This window comes from Ursus maritimus, unplaced genomic scaffold, assembly GCF_017311325.1.
Source record: "Ursus maritimus isolate PB19 unplaced genomic scaffold, ASM1731132v1 scaffold_30, whole genome shotgun sequence".
Taxonomy (NCBI): Eukaryota; Metazoa; Chordata; class Mammalia; order Carnivora; family Ursidae; genus Ursus; species Ursus maritimus.
In genome coordinates, this window is record NW_024425564.1 from 18,554,732 (window position 1) to 18,570,416 (window position 15,685).

At 45.9% G+C, this 15,685-nt stretch overlaps 1 long non-coding RNA gene across 1 annotated transcript; it reads right to left on the minus strand.

Annotated features, from left to right (window-relative positions):
- Window positions 1–1,337: 1,337 nt before the first annotated feature.
- On the minus strand, window positions 1,338–4,437 carry LOC103664939. Its single transcript, XR_569170.2, has 3 exons — window positions 3,838–4,437; window positions 3,013–3,055; window positions 1,338–2,189 (listed from the first exon to the last, which is right to left on the minus strand). It is a non-coding gene; the product is annotated as an uncharacterized LOC103664939 (long non-coding RNA).
- Window positions 4,438–15,685: the final 11,248 nt, after the last annotated feature.

The following is a 15,685-nucleotide window of genomic DNA, read 5'->3' on the forward strand; positions in this document are numbered from 1 at the left end:
CCCGGCGCAGCCTCCCGGCTGGATCACAGGCCATAACCCAATCCCCTCGGCGTCACCTTGGCAAACACAGTAGTGTCCTCTGCTCCTAAGATGGTACTCCATATACCCAAATGGGTGACCTTGAGGAAGGGGCTCTGGGACCCAGTCCAATCAGGAGTCTTGTTTTCCCAAGATAGTCAGAGGGAGGAGGAGCCTACGCCAGCTAGACAGAAGACCAACGTCAACGCCCACATGGCTGAGTATCCCGTCCCAAGGGCTAGGCTGCAACGCTGAGAACCGGAAGCAAGAAAAGTGTAGAGCAGAGCGCCTGGGTGGCTCGGTTGGTTAATCGTCTGCCTTCGGCTCAGGTCATCAGAGCTGGGCTCCCTGCTCAGTGGAAAATCTGCTTTCTCCCTCTGCCTCTGCCCATCCCCTGCTCATGCTCTCTCTCTCTCTCTCTCAAATAAATAAAATCAAGGAAGGAAGGAAGGAAGGAAGGAAGGAAGGAAGGAAAGAGAGAGAGAGAGAAAGAGAGAGAAGAAGAAAGAAAGAAAGAAAGAAAGAAAGAAAGAAAGAAAGAAAGAAAGAAAAAGAAAGAAAGAAAGAACAAGAAATCTAGAGGACCTACTTAAGGACCTCCTGCCATCATGGGCAGCCACCACTCTATTAAGCCTCCCCGATCCCCAGCTAGAAACATCTCCCTCCTTTCTCCTCCCACCAGGTCGAACCATTTGAAACTGCTGACAGTCCACTGTGTTTGTCCCACAGGAATGGCAATTTCATATGGCTCGATCTAACACACCAAGGGCTTTTGATGGCAGAGCCTCTGTTGTTTTCATTTGTTTCTCTGCCAGTCTTGCCATATGGTAGATAAGATATATATGAACAGAAGAAGTTGTTGGTTTTATGAATTTGATTTTTCTCTGCCATGTAAGTCACCGGTCATTCCTTAGAAGGTTACGCTAAAGCCCTTAAATGAAAATCAGTGTGTGTACAGCCCTTTATTGTGTGCAGTGGGGCACCCCTGCAGTCAGGTATAAACACGAAGAGAAAGGGAACTGAGATCAGCTAAGAATGTATCGGGGCCACTCACTGTGCTTTTATTCACCCATTGATTCACAACGACAATCTTGAAAAGGAGATTGTTGGTCCCATTTCAAAATTAGGGAATGAGCCTAAAGACCAACTTGTTTTTTAAATATTTTATTTTTTTATTTGAGAGAGAGAGAGAGAGCAAGTGTGCACACGAGCAGGGGGAGGGGCAAAGGGAGAAGCGGACTCCCCGCTGAGCAGGGAGCCCAATGTGGGACTCGACCCCAGGACCCTGAGATCATGACCTGAGCCGAAGGAGATGCTTAACCGACTGAGCCACCCAGGCCCCCCGTGAGACCAATCTTAAATATAAACAAATAACACATGCCATTAAAAAAGTAGGGACCCAATCTCCCAGATGTCAAGGCAACAGAGCGAACATCACAGAACTGGTACAAATGAGGACGCGAACTCCGGTCTACGTGGTTCTAAGGCAGATGATCTTCCCACCTTGCCACTTAAGGAAATTTTCTTAGAAAGCATTTTGTTCATACCCAGTGAATGAGCACACCCTAGAAACAGATGAGTTCTCCTGGGGGAGGACAAACACACAAACACAAGCTGACAACAATGAAGAAATTACTGAAAAGTTAACAAGGTGCCTCCTTAAAGATTCTCAAGCATTACAGTTCTCTGTTTTTGTAAAAACAGCCCATTCTTGTGTGAACTGTGCGTGAATCCTGTGTACTTCTGGCAAAGTGTCGTTCCTCCACACTTGTCCCGTGTGCTCCAGTTTCATTTCCGTGCCTTTCTCTGGTATTGGGAACTACGGGCTGGGCGTCTATTTCTGGAAAGGAGGCTCCTTTCGAGGCAAGTCTGATACGCCATACAAATTGAGGTGCTTGAAACACTACTGATGAGTCCTTCCACAAGGGCCTTGTTTCTGAGGCCGTCCTCATTTCTGCATATATTAATGTTGAAAAATATCCGCTTCCTACCCTCCGCACCCGGCAAACAGCCCTCTTGTGCTTGATGTCGCCCGTCTGTGAAGGACGAGAGATGGATTCTACGCTGGATTCCAAGCCCTGAACGCCAATGCTTTCCGAGCAGTTTCCCCTGCTCCTGCCTGGTTCTGCATTCTTGTCCTTCTGGGCCACCGGAGTCTGAAAACTGAAGAGCTGCAGCCACGATATAGGGTAGGAAGGAACAGAAAAGTGAACGTGTGCAGAGCAGAAAGTCCAGAAATGAAAATCCTGAGGGTATGCAACGAACTCGTGCCATGCAAACTGCTGAGACCCCCACCCCGGATCCTCCAGTAAGGACAGGCAGGTCAGAGCACATGTGTCGGAGTTTGGGGAGTCGTCATGCCCAAGTCACTTCACACATTTAATGGGCACCATGTGCCAGGTCCCCCAGCCCAAATTCTAGGCACTGGATCACGCTCTCCCTCTCTTAAAATCCATTATTCTCCATTGTGCCTTCATTCGGATAGATCAGACTTCTGGAATCTAGACCCGGAATTTGCAAAACGAAGGCAAAAGCTAAAAAAAACACAATTAAGGTTATGCAAAGGAACTTTCAAAATAAGAATTCTTCCTTAGTGAGCACGTGGGGCATCTCAAGAACACGAGCCTTGTCTTTACTGCCCTTATTGGATGAAAGGGATGTGCTGCACACATCGGGAGGCAGCGGGAGTGGCGAGGCTACCCAGGATTGCAAAAGAAAAGTCACTGCCAAGTGATAAAGGGGAAGGAGAGGGAAAAAGAGCCGTTCAGCACTTTAAAAGCAGAAAAACAAAGCACTGTCCCCGCCCTCCCTGCTCCATCTCTCAATTTCCTTGGTGAAATAAAGGTGGGATTAGAATTAAATAAAGCCACTCAAGTTCCTCCTTGGACTCAGTCTATGCCACAAATAATCCGTTTGCTGCCTGGGACCTTATCTGAAGTTTCTGTCTTCAGTTATCTGTGTGTGGATAAGAGAATCAAAGGAAATTTTCACTACCTGTTTCAGCTACTGGGCTTGGGTAGAAAGGTGGACTCCATTCCTGCAAAATAAAAGAACTACTTAATTTTCTAAGAAAATTTTCCCTTTGAAATAATTAGAAGCAGGGGAGGGGGGGAAGATGCGGGCGGGTGGTGGGGGGGGGGACCACCAGGGCTTTGGAAAACCATGAAGCACAAGAAAGAGCATCAGGACAGCAGGGTGACCGGTGAGTCAGTAGGGACATCTGCCTCAGCCCCAAGGAAAAGAACACATGCAGAGAAAGCGGCCCAAGGATTCCTGCGTCTCGTTGAAATAAATCTCAGTATTTCAATCATCATCTTAGGGAATTGTAATCTAGTTCTATCTCTAAATAAAATTATTCTTCCATTACCTTTTTTTTCTTTTTTAACAGGGTTCCCCCCCAAAGCAGAGCCCAACATGAAGTCTGAACTCACGACCCTGAGATCAAGACCAGAGCTTAGATCAAAAGTCAGACGCTTAACCAACTGAGCCAGCCAGGCACCCCGCAAATAAAATTATTCTTAGTCGGCCTCAATTTTAAGAAGATACTGGCAGAGACAAAGGCATTAATTAAACAGAAAGCAAAGTGACAAAGAAACTTCAGAAAATTTGGAAATGATTGACTTATTTTGTGGCTCCCTCCTCAGATGCTGATACCCACCTAGAAAAATTCCCTTCTCCCTTCTCTCCTTATCCAAATAGTTAAGGAGACCATGCCCCATTCTTTCACCTTTCACTCTCCATGACTCATGCAACAAACATCCAATCTCTGTCCCAGCCTCAGTTCTTTGCCAGTGTCAAGCAAAAGCTAAAAGAACCCACCTCTCTTTGTCTCTGTCTCCCTCTCTCTCAGTTGTCTTAGGTATGGGCCAGGAGCCTCCCTTGAGCTCCTCTTCGTGGAATAGCTGCACCAACACAGTCTCGTCACCGAAAGCTGACAGGAAGGAACTTTCTGCAAAATATCAAGTAAGTAATACACACCACACAGACACGCTTTAATCTCAAACTGTCAGAACTGCTCCTAGCAAGCTTTCTACTTCCAGGAAACACCAACAGCAACAAACAACCGTATTGTACAAGAAAACAAACAAACATCTGGAGTTGCTGATGTAGGACACAAAAATGAGGAGATGCAGATCCTCGCTGACATGGCTAATAAGAAACCTCTTCTATTTGCCTCCCCTGCACCAATAAAATATAGGCAAGGATGGTGTAATAATTGCTAATATTTACTGAAGCACTCGTCATGTGCCAAACTCTGTGCGGACTGTTTCACTGAGGCCTCACAACGATCCTACGAGGTCGGTACCATTATTATTCCCATTTTACAGATGATCCGCTGAGGCTTACAGTGTCTAGGAGGTGGCAACACCACTCTGCATGCAGTCTTCCTACAGGACCCATATTCTGGTTTTTTGTCAGATTTTATTTATTTATAATAGGAGGGAGCACACACAAAAGCAGGGGGAGGAGCAGAGGGAGAGGGAGAAGCAGATTACCCGCTGAGCAGGGAGCCCGATGAGGGACTCCATCCCCGGACCCTGGAATCATGACCTGAGCCAAAGGCAGACGCTTAACCGACTGAGCCACCCAGGCACCCCTGACATAGCCCTTTCTATCTTTACTCCCCAGTAAAATTTTTTTAATGTATTTCTAATAATCCAGATAATTATATTTTTCTCTGTTTCTGCACGTAACCATTAAATTTTTTTTGCCAGTTAAAATATTCACAAAGAGGAAGTTTTTGAAGTCTTTCAAAGAATATATTAACAAAAAATGGGAACAACATTAGTGTAGCTAATACCTGACGTTTATTGAATGTTTATTATTTTCCAGTTGCTAATTTCAAAAATGTCAATGTTTTATCTCATTTTTCAGAGCAGCTCTAATATTATTCTCACATAATAGATAGAAAAATAATGTGTGGAGGGACGCCTGGGTGGCTCAGTTGGTTAAGCGTCTGCCTTAGGCTCAGGTCATGATCCCAGGGTCCTGAGATCGAGTTCCGCATCGGGCTCCTTGCTCAGCGGGGAGTCTGCTTCTCCCTCTACCTGCTGCTCCCCCTGCCTGTGCTCTCTCTCTTTCTGACAAGTAAATAAATAAAGTCTTAAAAAAATAATGTGCGGAGAGGTAAACTAACTTGCCCACTCCTGTACAGGTAAGAAATGCGCATATCTGATTCTAACGCAGGCACTTTGACTCAAAGTCTGTCTGTGTCACTTTATGCTACGCTGTTTCCCTGAGTCTCTTTTTTTTAATTTACATTTTTAAGTCAATTTGAGCATAGCTGACACCCAATGTTACCTTAGTTTCAGGTGCACAACACAGGGATTCAGCATCCCTGTACCATGCTGTGCTCACCCCAAGGGTAGCTCCCATCTGTCACCATACGAAGCTATGTCATTATCACGACTACGTTCGCTGTGTTGGGCCTTTCACTCCCATGACATGTTCGGCCATAACTGGAAGGCTGTATCTCCACTCCCCCTCACCTATTTTTTTGTTGTTGTTTTAAAGATTTTATTTATTTATTCGACAGAGATAGAGACAGCCAGCGAGAGAGGGAACACAAGCAGGGGGAGTGGGAGAGGAAGAAGCAGGCTCATAGCGGAGGAGCCTGATGTGGGGCTCGATCCCATAACGCCGGGATCACGCCCTGAGCTGAAGGCAGATGCTTAACCGCTGTGCCACCCAGGTGCCCCCCCCTCACCTATTTTGCCCATCCCTCCCTCCGCTTCTACTTTCTAACCCTCCTTTGCAAAGATGACCTTATTTCCTTCCCCAGCAATCCTGAAAACTCAGGGAAGTCTGACTTGAGTTTCTGGAAAATCGGAATGGAAGGGCTAGAAACTATCAGTAGAACACACATCGTGTGGCCAAACATTTTCTAATTCTCCTCCATTTTACTCAGTGGCTTAGATAGAACGAGCTGGTGGCAAGTAACAAGAAGCAATTGAGGTCAGGTCAGTCTCCTGAGTCCTATCCTCTGCTCTGTCCCTCCCAGTCAACATTAGGGAGACATTAGAACTTAGTGGTTAAGAATATGGGTCCTGGGGGCGCCTGGGTGGCTTAGGTGGTTATGTGTCTGCCTTTGGCTCAGGTCATGACCCCGGAGTCCCAGGATCGAGCCCTGCACTGGGCTCCCTGCTCAACAGGGAAGTTTACGTCTCCCTCTCCCTCTGTGAGCTCTCTCGCTCTCCTTCTCTCTTAAATAAATAAACAAAATCTAAAGCAAGCAAACAAACAAAGGGCTATGTCAGGAGTTGGCAACCTTTCAAAGCATGAAGTCAAGGTTCTGATACTTCGCACAGGGACTGAGAAACCGGAGTGGGGGTGGGAAGAGGACCATGGGTGGTTGCTCGACTCTCCCAGCAATGAGAGCAGCAGGAGGCCCCAGTGCTGTATAAACGGAAGCTACTCATCAGCGCACCTGCTTGTGCGTGATATATGAAGTACGCACACTCATGCACGATAGATTGCGCCTACACAGTCTGCCAGGGCTCATTCAGTGACCGACGGGCAAAGTCTGTACTGGAGACCATATACCTCAGCTTTGTCTCCCAAGAGCTGATGATCTATGGAGACATGGGATAAATAATCATGAAAATGGCTCCAAAATACATATTAGAGAAGGAAAACAAGAAAGAGCTGGTATTAACAGCTCAGGGGTAATGGGAGAGAAATGGGGAGGGGGTGAAGCGAGCCAGGAGTTGGGATAGTCTTGGAGCAGCAATGACAGGGCTCCTGGGGTAGAGTGGCCCTTCGGCCTTTGTCACACGCATGTTTGAGAGATGAAGCACCAGTGCCACCTCTGTTTTTATGCTTTCCACTCTTGTGGGGGGGATTTTCAGCCTTCTTCTACCCAGGGCAAGTCCCGCAGGAGTAAGCGCCCAGTAAACAGCTGGCTGAATCGATAAATGGGAAAGGGTTCTGTTGGTGCATTTATTCAAAATGTTTTTGTTTATTCAGTAAGTCCTGTGGTGCTTTTAAAGTATGTCCATAAATTCTTTGATGTTCTTCCCTTCAGAGAATGGAGCCTAATTCCCCTCCCATTAAGTGTGACTATATTTAATCACTTCTAATAAATACTATGTAGCCAATATACCTGAAATAATGGCCCTCCTGAGATTAGGACATACAAACAATAGCAGTTTCCTTGTTCTTTCTCTTGAATTACTTTCTCTGAGGGAACTCAGCTCCCATGTCATGAGGGTACCTAAACAGGCATCTGGGAAAGTTCACATGGGGTGAATAGCAAAGGCCTCCCGCCAATGGCCATGGAAGGGAGCCATCTTAGAAGAAGAGCCTCTACCCAGTCAAGCCTTCGGTGGACTGGGAGACATCTGGCCTGCAACCTCACAGGAGAAGCACCCAGCTAAGCTATTCCAGAATTCCCAACCCACAAGAAAACTATAACATAATAAATGTTTGCTGATTTGGGGTGCCTGGGTGGCTCAGTTGTTAAGTGTCTGACTCAGGTCATGACCACAGTGTCCTGGGATAGAGCCCTGCATTGGGCTCCATGCTCAGCACAGAGTCTGCTTGCCCCTCTCCCTCTCCCCCCACCCCAATAAGTAAAAATAAAATCTTTAAAAACAGTGTTTGTTGTCTTAAGCTATTAAGTCGTGGGGTCGTTTGTTATGCAGCAATGTATACCTAATACAGGATTCTACCCTACTAGGTACAAGGCTTTGGAGATACAACGATATGTAAGGTATGTCTGTCCCGCCCTCATAGAGCTCAACCTATTAGGCAGCATACAGAGAGACACATGCTCTCATAGAAAGAATGAGGTGCTGATGAGCAGGAGATCCAGGGAAGCACACAAGAGGGTCATCCAGCCCAGTATAGGAGGTCACAGATAAGTGATACCTAAGCTTTAGACCAAAGATAAGCAGAAATTATCCAGATACATCAGTCTGCTAGGGCTGCCATAGCCAAGTACCACAGACTGGGTGGCTCAAACAATGGAAATTTATTGTCCTCAGTTCTGGAGGCTGTAAGTCTGAGATCAAGGTGTCAGCAGAGTTGTGAGACTATAAGGTTGTGGGGCTGTGAGGTAGAGATCTCTTCCAGGCCTTTCTCCTTGGCTTATAGATGGCCATCTCCTCCCTGTATGTCTTCCCATCATCTCCTCTTTATGCATCTCTGCGTCCAAATTTCCCCTTTGTATAAGGACAGTAGTCATACTGGATTAGGCCCCATCCCAATGACCTCATTTCACTTGACTACCTCTGTAAAGACCTGATCTCCAAATAAGCACACACTCTGAAGTACTAGGGGTTAGGAATTCAGCATATGGGTTGGGGAACACAATTCGGTCCATAGCACCAGGTGAAAGCCTATGAGGACATGGGAGAATAGTTCACGCAGATGGATTAGCTTGTCCTAAAGACTATAAAGGCAAGACATAGCATGTTAAGTTGGAGAATTATGAGTGTAAAGTGAGGGAATATAGCAAAAGCTGGGGCCAGGTCATATAGGGTCTTACAAGCCATGTTAAAGCATTTCCATTTTATCCTAAGAGCAGTAGCAACCACTGAAGAGTTTTATGCAGGGAGGTCACATCACCAGGCTTGCATTTGAGGAAATTCGCTCTAGCTGCCTGGCTGAGAATGGATCGGCAGGAGCAAGAATCCCCACAGGGAAGAGCAGTTAGGTTACTGCAGGCCGCCGGCAAACGAGGGTGGTGGTAGTGATGGCCTGGGAAAAAGCAGAACATTCAAGTAATTATAGAGTGAGAGGCAACAGTATTTATTGAAGAGCTGTAGTGGGAGTGGGACAAGAAAGAATCAAGGATGATGCCAAGTCCCCTGGCTCGGGCAAACAGGTGGATGGCCCGTGGTAGCCTCCACAGAGAGAGGATGCAAGAAAAGGGTTTGGGGTAAAGAGGACCAGTTCATTGTCAGACCTTCTGGGTTTGAGGTTAGTGCGAGCCCCACAGACTAGCTGGGTTCCAAAGCAGTGAAGAAAAAGCTGGTCTGGAGACAGATACGTGGGAGCCATTCACATCAAGCCGATAATTGAAGCCCTAATAATAATGAGAGTGCCTCGGGCAAGAGCATGGATCTTTGGAGAGCAGCAACCTGGAAAGACAAAGCATAGGCCAGAGAGATAGGAAGAAAACCAGGTAATCAAGAGAACAGATTCATTCAAAAGATGGCAGTCAGCAGCAAATTATGCTGAAAGTCAAATAATAGGAACTGAGATGTGCCCCTTGAATACAGTGACCAGGATATTGTTGATGACCTTGGCAAGCACATCAACCTCAGTGATGCTCATTTGGGGTCTATAAAGTAATCTTAATAGTCTTAAATATATTAAAAAGATCCTTCTTAGGGAGTGAAGCATGGGAGACTATGGACTCTGAGAAACAAACTGAGGGCTACAGAGGGGAGGGGGTGGGGGAATGGGATAGACCGGTGATGGATAGTAAGGAGGGCACGTATTGCATGGTGCACTGGGTGTTATACGCAACTAATGAATCATCGAACCTTGCATCAGAAACCAGGGATGTACTGTATGGTGACTAACATAATGTAATAAAAAAACATTAAAAATTAAAAAAAAAGATCCTTCTTTCTTTATGAATGGATAAAAGGGGAGCTTCTTAGCCACCAGTATCACCCCAAAATCCCTTTGCAAGCAGGTACCCCACATTGGATTGGCAGAATGGCTCCAATATTTCCTAAGTCCAATGGAGAACTCACTAAGACAGCCCTGAGACAGGACTAGAGGAACCTACTATTAAAATAAAAGGTGAGCTTCAAAACAGCACCTCCACCTAACGTCCTCCTAGAACACAAGAAACAAATCCTCTTTCGGGGAAATGTGGGGAGACGACTTCATGTCTAGTGCTGTCACGGGTACAGGCAGGACCCTGTCCAAAAGGGCCCTGGCAAGCTTCTCTTTCTCTGGACAGCATAGCCTCTGTGCCTAAGTTTGAAATGTCTAACAACCCTGCCCTCGTTACTTGTCTCATCCCTCATCTGGAAAATAAGGATGACGATACAACTCAGCACAGAGGGCAGAACAGGATCAAATGGGGTTACTCAGCACAGTGCTAGGTACATAGTAAGAGCTCAGGGAAATATTTTTGTGATAGTAAATAACATACTGTGGGTAGTATAAATATTATTTGTGCTAGATCCCAGGGACCCTCAGAAATCCTCCTTTTTGCATGGCAACTTAGGAGCCTGCGGGTCATTCTCACCCTCCCCTCACCACCTGCACCTCCATCACCCTGCCCTGCCCACACACTGCTCTCCAAGAACAGGAACTCGGTCTCACGATTCCTATCACACACCCAGCGTCCCGTGTGCCTGGCACATGGCGGTAAGTAAATAATGTTTGTGGAATGAGTTAATAAATTCCAAGTGTATCTACTAAAATGTACTTAGGGGAGTAGAGAAACACTGCTTCCAGGAATGGAAAAAGTCATGTATGAGGGAGTCACGGAAAGGCTGCTAAGTCTGAAGAGGAAAATATCTGGGGCTCACACCATATTCTGGGTGAGAGGCATGGAGATCCACTCTTCAACAAAGTTCAGAGAATGAGCAAAGCAACAGAGCAACCTGACCGCACAGCAGGAAGAAAAGATAACAGCAGTGTGGGGTTTTGTTGGTGTTTTGCCCTTGCAGGGGAACTCCCTTTGTAGGCAACAGAACCAAGAGAGCAGTTACAGACAAATGCATATCTGTTGGTAATGCCGAGGGCTGCAAATTTCTATCACATCGTTAATCAGGAGGTGGAAGTGGCAAGGGTCTGGTGAAACAGTGACGATTTGGGAACACCAAAACACAAACAAACCCCCAACATAATCTAGCAAAACCCAACAAATGACATGACATTTCAGACCCAGCAGGAGACAAAACACAGACCCCCAAAGAGGAAGTGATGTATTCACCCTAGCCAAACAATGAAGTCAACACTTTGAAAGGAGAAAAGAAAATCAAGCACAAAGGGACAGCCGAAATTCCTTAAAAGAACATGGAGGGCTGTGTCTGAAAGGGCTGAAGTTAGCAGCATCCTAGCCCAATCCCTCTCCCTCCCTCCCTCCCTCTCTCTCTGTCTCTCTCTCTCTCTCTCTCCCAGTCAGCCCTTGTTGGCAGACACTTATGGGCTTTTAGGCTCTGGAATGACCAAAGAGAAGTTAAAGTCTCCCTCCCCTTACTAACAGAATGTCAAGCAAGCGACACAACCCGAGGTCAACGTGGAAAAGAATGGAAGCAGAGGGGGAGGGCATGTCACAGAGTGGCATAGTGGCAACGATGGCCCAGTGACTCCGAATGCTATTCAGTGGACGCCTAGAGTTGACAATAAGATGTAATCTTCCACGTAATGATGCTTTGCCGGAATAGGACCTCTTAATCCCAGTTATCTCAAAGAAACATAAACATTAATTAGGTGTTCCCAATGCCTCTAGGGGAATTCCATTTTCATCTTTCATTTAACTGAGAAACTGAGGTACAGAGAGATGAAGGAAATCGCCCGAAGGGTAGCCGTGTGAGTCAGCAGCCTGACCAGGAAGCCAGGGCTGTGACTCCTCGCTTCCTGGTTTCCTCTCTAAATATTAGAGCACATTCCCTTCTAGAGGCAGCTTTCCAGGAGAGAAGGCAAAGGAGCTTCAGGTCATCCTGGGGAGGGGCAAGATACCTGCCAAAAGGCGCACCCAGGTCAGCAGAGAACAAAAGTTTTTCTTCCAAGATGGGGCTCTCCCCTTCCTTTACCAGCATTGCTCAGCCTGGATCATCAATTTACCTCCTGTCCTGACTTCGTCCTCCTTCACTGGGCGCTGTCCCCACGCGCCATTCTAAAGCGGCGGCTGCACGAATTAGCAGGACTCTGTCCCTAGAGCCCCAGAACCCAATTGTGCCCCAGGGTGTGCCAAAAGCTCCCCGCGTGTGCTGTGCATTGTAAAACGCTGGCACGTGCTTTGGCCAAGGATTTTGTCCCTCTTAACGGCCACCAGAAATTTTGTTTGGCCATCTGTCCCTCTAAAGCGAAAAAGGGAAAGAAAGCAAAGCAAAGGCTGTAATTGCTTCTTATAAGCCTCCAAAGCTGAGTGGAAGTTTAAGCAACTTCAAGGAAAGTGCACGCACACTACACCCCCAACCGTTTGAGGACTTTCCACTTTTTAATGCACCAGAGCCAGATTCTGGAGCAGAGGGACGGTAGCGATTATTCTAGAAGTTATATCATAGATGGTGTAACATTACCTTCTGCCCACTGGGATCTTGTCAGCCATGTGTGCCTGGTCTATTTTGAGACCCATCTGAGCCCGCTACCTGGGACAGGGGCAGTGCTGGCAAATCAACGTTCGGCTGACAGAGGTTTAACCCGCCTCATCTGGTCAGGAGCAGCAGCAAGAGCAAACCATCCCAGCAGCTGACTTTGTGGTTTGAAAGACTGCTTTTCCTTCAACAGAAAATTTCAAGGCATAAACTGCAATTGCAACCTAAATCAACCAGCTTTGGGAAGAAACACAGACACGCCTTTTTACTTGGATTTCTTTGTGATTCAGGCAAGAGGGCAAACAGTACCATATTGCTGAACTCTTTCCCAAAGGCAGGGCTGAGAGCCAGACTCCCCGGCAGGCAGGTGTAACAGGTGCTGGGTGTGCAAAGGCCCTGTTCATTGTCTTGGGTTTACCTATGGGAGACACTGGCTTTTCTCTTTGCCCCTGGCAGGTAACCAGTTCTTAGGACCTAACCTCACACTATATTTTCAGCTATTTCCACAAATTATGCAGCTCCCTGGTCTCACTGGGGGGCGTTAGCTGCTTTAAGAGGCAGCATTCTAGTCTTCTCGCTGTCCTGTCCCTCACTGCCCACCGCCAGCCGCCAGGCTTGCTACCTGCCCCTTAGCACATGCTTTCTGCATGCTGCCTCACTGCACTGGACCCAGAAACCACTGTTGCTGGCCTTGCTGACACACGCCCCTTCCTCCCAACTCCCAAATATAAGTGGCTCCCTCTTACTTCTGCACCAAGGGAGTGGTGAGGATTTATGCAGCGCCTGGGAGATATTTTAAGATATCAGCCCATCTGACTGCCTACATTTGGTTTTTGTCTTCCTAATAAGAGAGGAGAAAGTGTTTATTTCTGGCAGATGATCGTCATAGATTTGAAGGAGGGGTGATTGGAAAGGCTTCACCTCCTTCCATCTCAAAATGAGAGGGACACTGAGGAAGATGACCAGATAAGTCCTCAGCTGATGGCAAAACAGCTGGAGGTTCTATAAAGAGTTTAGAGGTGAGAGTGAACCCAGATCCAAGCACTCGAGAGAGGCTAGCGGTGAAGTCAAACTGAGAAGATGCCCCATTTTTTTTAGCCTCCATATGTGTCCAAGAGTGGGATCTTTTGGCTTCCATATGTCATTACTGACTTAATAGCTATTGTGTGTAATATCCTCTTAATTAACTTCTACTTAGGCAAATAATAAATAATCTCCCTTTCTGTAGGACTCATTCGTCTCAAAAATAATTTCCCCTCTTCCTTAAGGTAGTAAGATCTAAAGAAGTCTTTTCTGTTAACTGAAAGGTTGGTGGTTCGATCCCACCCAGGGACGCTTGTGTTTCAGGGAAAGTTGGCCTTTAAAGAAGTCTTTCAATAGCTCCCCTTTTTTGATGACTGTCTCTAGAAGGGAAAAGTTAGAAAGACCAGAATAATTAGGTTAAGTCATAACTAGCCCAGTGCCATCTGTGCGTTGAATGAGCGGGTGATCTTGGTAACGGTTAAGCCACTTACTAAACTAGTACTCACTGGGAAGCGATAAAGGAACAAGTGACTAATGATGGATGGTCTAAGGAAACAGCTGTCATCATTTGGGTTCAGTTTACACAATTCTCGCCTTTCCAAAGATAAGAATAGGCAGGTGCTTAAGTCATTAGACCCTAGAGCTGGTGAGGAGGCCCCACAGGGGTCCAAGCTCCTCTCGGAAGAGTGAGTGAGTAGTCTGTGCTGGTGGAGGATTTAGAGTCAGACCTAGGTTCAAATCCTCACACCGTCGCTTACCGGAGGCATGACCTTAGGTAAACATAACCTCTTTCAGCATCAAATTCCTCATCCGTCAAATGGAAGAATAATAGTATTCGCCTCCATAGTGTTGTTGTGAAGATTAGCAAAACATGCCAGGTGCAAAATAAGGGCTTAATCAGCAGCAAATAATGATTGGAGAACAAATAAAATGAAGAGGATTTGTTAATAAACATGAGACTTCCAACTAATCCTACCTCCAATTATGATTTGGACGCTTACTGTGTCATCCTTCACCCTGAACCCCACTCAGCAATGATGCCATCTGCTTGCTTGCTTGTGGTAATAATCCAAGACTAACATCCCTTAAAAAAAAAAAAAAACCACCCTGCTGAAAGGTGAGTGTATAGAGAGCAAGCAGAGAAACTTCGAGAATAAAAATTCACTCTGTATTAAGAGCCTTCTGAGACATTCTGAACAACATTTGCATTCCTGACAAGGTTCACCCAATTTTAAGTTTCTACTACTGTAAAAAGTTCCTGCAGAGATCTCTATCCTGGATATTTCAGGCCTGATAGTATGCATAGATGGGGAAAAGTCCTCTTGGCTCGGAGCGCCAGAGTGAGTACATTAAGTATAAAAAGTGGCGCAGAAGGTATGCCTAGAACTTCCAGTTCTGAGCGCCAATGATAAACCCATGAGTGCATTGAATTACCCCTGGAACCATTTTATCTCCTGTGGGATATACTATATAATGAAACAAAGAAATTAGTATGTGCTTCATAGGATAAGGCTAAAGGGAGAGAGAATGTGCTTTACCAAATATATGAACGAGAGCTTCTCACCTCACCTAGAGAGCTGGTTCTTGGCTTTTGTACTGCCCCCCCTACGTAAGAGCATAGCTCTATTTTTGGTACTCATTGATGTAAAACATACATAAGAACGGGATGATAGTATAAATTCAGAAAAGCTTTTCAATGCATTTGCAGTTTCTTTGTGAATGACAAACACGGGCATTTGGACCGGCTGCATTTCTATGCCAGTGATTTTATTATTCGATCTACAGAAATTGTTGATGCACTAAAGCGTCTCTGACCCCTTGCAATAACTCAGTGCCCCTGAGGGCGTATTCAGCCACCAACTGGGGCCACAGACTCGGAGCACAAACATGATGGGAAGGCAGGAAGGGATGCTCAACATATCCTGAAAGTTTTTCTGCAATTCAAACAAGGTGAGAGAAAACTACTTTCCCCTAAACCGCGGACCGTAAGAAGTTACTCTCATTTGGAAACTAGTTTCATCTCTATGTGCTTGGAAATCCCACCCATGTTACAGTTTCCCAGCTCCCTACAAAACAATAAGTATTGCCAATAAAATATTTATTGAATGATAACGATCTTGCTTATAACCTCCATGGTGTCTATCCCTTTAACCACATTCATGGTGTTGTCTTCGTGATATTTTGATAGTTTCCAGATGCAGGTACACCTTATATGAATAGAAAGAGGGGGAAAAAAACCCCAAAGTCACTTAAAAATAGAACCAGAATTGTAGCTACCACATGTGTTTTAAATATATTACCCACACAATTAAGAATACAGTATTATAAACCAGCTCTATAAATCTTATAATAAAAACAGTAACACACCAACTCTTCTTAGCCACAAAGAGGCCCTTAATACTATTATTGATTCC